This window comes from Nothobranchius furzeri, chromosome 13 (genome assembly GCF_043380555.1).
Source record: "Nothobranchius furzeri strain GRZ-AD chromosome 13, NfurGRZ-RIMD1, whole genome shotgun sequence".
In the NCBI taxonomy this organism is placed as follows: Eukaryota; Metazoa; Chordata; class Actinopteri; order Cyprinodontiformes; family Nothobranchiidae; genus Nothobranchius; species Nothobranchius furzeri.
The window spans coordinates 60,194,742-60,199,967 of record NC_091753.1 but is presented as its reverse complement, the minus strand read 5'-3'; the positions used below and the strand labels follow the sequence as shown (position 1 = coordinate 60,199,967).

At 44.0% G+C, this 5,226-nt stretch overlaps 1 protein-coding gene across 2 annotated transcripts in view; it reads right to left on the bottom strand.

Moving 5' to 3' along the window:
- zgc:152863 (sushi domain-containing protein 6) overlaps nucleotides 1-2,273 on the bottom strand; it is a 20,687-nt gene extending 18,414 nt beyond the window's left edge. For both annotated transcript variants that reach the window (XM_015950687.3, XM_015950688.3), the window contains exon 1: nucleotides 2,140-2,273. The gene's annotated coding sequence lies outside the window, so the exon portion shown is untranslated. The remainder of the gene's footprint in view (nucleotides 1-2,139) is intronic.
- Between the last annotated feature and the right edge of the window lie 2,953 nt (nucleotides 2,274-5,226).

The following is a 5,226-nucleotide window of genomic DNA, read 5'->3' as shown; positions in this document are numbered from 1 at the left end:
TGATGATCTGTGAAGGAAACATCAGCTTCTCCCCCAGCCGACGCTGATGGGGTTGACCAGAGAAACTCCACAACTTCTCTGCATCTGTTTTCCCAGGAGGCTCAGGAAGCTGATCTGAGAGCAGCCCAGCGTCACTCATGTCCCCGTGAGGTCAGAGGAGCCGTTTCTGTCCGATTCAGATGAGAACGGATTCACATCTGATGTTCAAGACATTCCAGCAGGTTTCGCTTCTCATTCTGATGTGGAACCAAAACTAAATCCCAACACCCACTGGTGTCAGATTACCTGCAGCTGGGACGTAATTTTGGGGGGGGACGGGTGGGACATGTCCCCCCCCACTTTTTCAAAAGGCAGTTTTGGTCCCCTGCACTTTTTTCCGTCCAAAAGCAATGTTACGCTCCATTAAATGGATTTGATTGAGCACTAGGACCGAAACGGAAACCGGTTTCCTATTAGACCCGCCCAAAAGCTAATCTATTGGCTCTGCTGATACTTGCTAACGTATTATTGGCTGTTGCTGCTGTCACTCAAGTTGTAAACAGAACGTGCTCACGTTGTTTTGCTAGTTTGGAGCCGCTAGGGAACACCGGTACTGAGTCACATCGTCAACTAGACGCTGTGTAATATCAGAGCTCAGCTTCCATTATATAACATTTGAATAAGTGTTCATTTGTGAGTCTTTGGTAGTTAGGCACAGCCAGGAGGCAGCATGTCAAGAAAACGAAAAGTGGATATAAGAGACTTCTTTCAAAGTCAAAACGTAAGTTGGACATGTGACAGACCTGCATTAAGCTCAGACTCACCTCCTCCTTCACAAACATACTCAAAACTAACTTTTACAAACTCATCTCCTCCACATAACTGACTCCTCAGACACAATTTATTCGTATTATTATAATTATTATTTTTTTATTATTACTATTATCATAATTATTATTACTAGTAGTAGTAGTAGTAGAAGTGTAACTTCAAAACTTTTATCATTTAACTTTATTGTAAACTTATCTATTGCAATGCATATGTTCACATTAAAAAGCTCTGAAAAATGAACAGTATCGTCATCGTCAACAGATTTTTTAAGCTTAATGTCAAAGATGTACTCTTTTCATTAGATTTATCTTATTTTTTCCATTTTTTTTGTGTGTTGAAATGCAACAACTGTTTAAACACTTTTAAGGGAAAAACATATTTAATATGTTTTTATACACTCAAATGTTAGGGTGATGATCATGTGTAAAACATTGGTTCAGCATGTCCTCTAACACAGCAAATGAACAAACGGCCAGATCTCAGGAGGGACCGTTTATGTATAAATACTTTTTATACTTTTGACTAGGCCTGGGAAAGTAACAAATTTTGCTGGACGATATTTTGTCCAACAAATTGTTGATGATAAACGATATCATTGTCAACATTATCTAGACCAAAATAACCACTAATATAATGTTAATATATCATAATAATGCAAGTACACCCTTTAAAATGCAACAAATAAACCTTCATTTAACATTGAAATGTCCAGAACCAGAACTTCTAAATGAATAAAAATAACAAACAAAAATTAAATAAAAAAGGAATCTCACTCCCTGTTAGAAAATGTTGCACCAAAAACAATAAAAAAAGACCCAAAACAATAAATACAATGGCCTATCCATTGTCAACAGCCAAAACTGCACTTCAATAATGATAATAAATAAAAATAATAATAGAGTTGTACATTTTTTAACTTTGATATGTATGTATATATATATATATATATATATATATATATATATATATATATATATAGATATAGATATAGATATAGATATAGATATAGAGGATGGAAAAATTATTGAGATGGGCATGTGACGTGTCAAGGGGTCTTTACATAACACCCCCCACCCCAAATCCGCACAAGCCTGCTGTGTCCCCCCCACTTCTGAAATCAAAATTTCGTCCCTGACCTGCAGAACCAGAACCAGAACCAGCAGCTGGATGGTCAGGCAGCAGCTTTACTTCACCTAAACTGTCGGTTCGGTCCACCGAGCCCGGATCTGAGTCAGAACACGATTGGTTCCAGTTACATCGGGTGAAAGAGAGCGGAGGAAACAGCATCATTTAGGCTCGCTTCTACCAGGGAACACCTGAACGTCTCACCTGAGATCCGACAGCGTAGCGGCAGCGGCTGGAGTAGAGGCGGTCCGGTCCGGTTCGGTTTGGAGCTCCGCTGTCAGCTGACGTTCAGATTCTGCTCAGCAACAAGTGGATCCTTTCGGCAGCTCTCCTTTGACTCATCGATCAGCTGGCTTCGGCAGCAACAACCGAGCTTCCTATTGGCTGCTGCCAAGCCCCGCCCACACAAGCTGCTCCGTCATATTCTGGAAACGTTAGTTCCACCCGGTTCCACCGCGCGCGCGCGCGCACGCACGTCCGTTTCTCATGACTATGAACATAAAAAAATGAAACCCTTAAAAGTTTAAAAAGAGGAAAGAGACAAACAAGATACTTCCGCCCCTGAGTTCAGCTAGTTAAAGATGACGTCAGCATCAATACGGAAGCCGGATGTTCGGGGCGGGTGCAACATGTTATACTGTTTTTATTAGTCTTGGTAAAAATAATATAATAAAAAAAATGTATTATCAAAGCTTTAATTTATTTATATATATAATTCATATCTGCATTTGATTTAGATTTACCTCTTATGGGCTCGGCACACGGGAGGCGACAAACGACTGCGATCAGCGAAATTTGTCGCTGTCGCTTTTATATTACCTGACACACGGGAGGCGGCCAATGGTAAAACTTGGTTTATGCTTAACGCATTCACTTTCCGCTTGGTGATGATGCGGCTCGGCTTGCAGATGGAACGCGCTTCACAACTCGCAGCGTTAAATGCTTGACGCGTCCGCGGGGTCCGCACGGAAAAGTTGCATCATTTTAACAACCACGCCCCTCCACCGCGCCTCCGCACGGCCCAAAATTTCCGCAACACGCACCTGGGAAATTTTCTAACCACGCAGACGGTCAGACCCAGAAAAACATGGCGGACCGGCAAGAACTAGTATGGCAGAGGTTGGTAAATACAGACATTTGTATGATTCAGCTCTCAGAGATCACCGTGATCAACATGTTGTTAATAATTCTTGGAGAGAAATAGCTCGCACTGTCGGAAAAGACGAGAACGCTGTTAAAAATGCTGGAATACCATGTTGTAAACAGTAATTTCTACTTCTATTATGGTGTAGTGTTGGATGCATGCCATAGAGCTCCATGCTGCCCCCTACAGTTTGGGAGAATATTGGCTCACCGCAGAGACAAGCCGCATGAACCATAAACGCTGCGAGTTGTGAAGCGCGTTCCAGCCGCGAGCCGCATCACCGCGCGGAAAGTGAATGCGTCAAGCATAAACCACGCTTTATGCGGCTCGCGGATGGAACGCGCTTCACACAAAGTTGAAAATATTTCAACTTTCTGGGATCGCGTCGCTGGGTCGCCTGTGCACGACACGTGCATGAGCGCAAAATTTCACACGCACGTTTTCCACGTTTCGCTTAGTAGGAGGGAGACCCGCAATTATCGCTTTGTCGCGCATGTCTCATTGAAAATGAATGGCGGAGAGGGAATGTCGCCTCCCGTGTGTCGAGCCCATTACTGTATCCTCTACACACACACACACACACACACACACACACACACACACACACACACACACACACACACACACACACACACACACACACACACACACACACACACACACACACACACACACACAAGCCCCAGATTTCCCTCCCCAGCCACTTGGGTCAGCTCCTCCAGGGGAATCCCACGGCGTTCCCATGTTCAAGAGTCCCTCCAGCGAGTCCTGGGTCTACCTTTAGGTCTCCTCCCGGTTGGACGTGCCCGGAAAACCTCACCAGGGAGGTCCAGGAGGCATCCTGACCAGATGCCCGAGCCACTTCAGCTGGCTCCTCTAGATGTGAAGGAGCAGCGGGTCTACTCCGAGCCCCTCCCGGATGACCGAGCTTCTCACCCTATCTCTAAGGGAGAGCCCAGACACTCTTCAGAGAAAACTCATTCCAGCCGCTTGTATCCGTGATCTCGTTCTTTCGGTCTCTACCCAAAGCTCATGACCATAGGTGAGGGTAGGAACGCAGATCCACCGGTAAATCGAGAGCTTTGCCTTCTGACTCAGCTCTCTCTTCACCACGACAGACCGGTATCCGCTACTCCGAGTTGTAATCATAAGAGTTCTTTGTTTCAAACTTTGCCGTCATCAACTATTTGCCATTAAAGTTTATCACGCGTGTGTTAGCAGCTAGCAACATACCTTTTGACCATCCTGACAGATTTTGACCAAACTTCAGTACAATTTTATTGGGTGCTCTTTTTTAAGCTTCTCACCAATCCAAGATGGCTGCCACAGCTAACAAAGACAAAAACATGGCGTTAACGTGATCAGGTTTACTGGCATTGTGTTAAAATGGTGAAAACTGCCCAGTGGATCGTAGGGAGCCCGCTACCAGATCTTATACTCTCAGACTGCAAAGGAAGGCCAATCGTATCGCTGCTGATTCCTCCCACCCAGGTCAGGAACTGTTAGGGTTTGGGTTAGGGTTAGGCTGAAGCAACTAAAACATATTAATTATGACCAATAAGATGTGATGTTCCATATAAATATGAACTATCAACCTGATAGATCTTTCAATGTTTAATCAGAAGATTCTAGGGTTCATTCAGGGATCATAAACACACTTCGTATTATTTCAGTCAGTATGTGGTTAATAAAATGAATTTAATTATTTTTACTGAACTAATAATACATGACAGATATGAATAATGAGATGTGATGTGATGGAAGCTAGACGTTAATCAGAATCTTTGTATCTGAGAGAAACTGTGAAATGTGGCTGTAAAATAATTGGTTGTTTATTTATAAAAAGCATCAGACGCAATCTGTCGTGCCAAGTCTACGCACCCTTGGTGTGGAGGTTCTCGTTCGATCCGGGGGGTCGACGGTCACTGCCGGTGGAGTGAACTCTGATATCAGGAACCTGTAGACGGCTCCGATAGGACCCGTCCAGTCTGAGATCCCTCCAGGTGAAGGCAGGAAGCTGGAATATTTGGCTCTTAGAGAGCCGGTTGTCTGGTATCAGCCGCAGCGTTGCAGAGAGGCTTTGTCAGGAGGTCAAAGGAGACGATGGTTTCAAAAAGGCTTCTTTCCTGATTTGGCCGGTTCGAGGG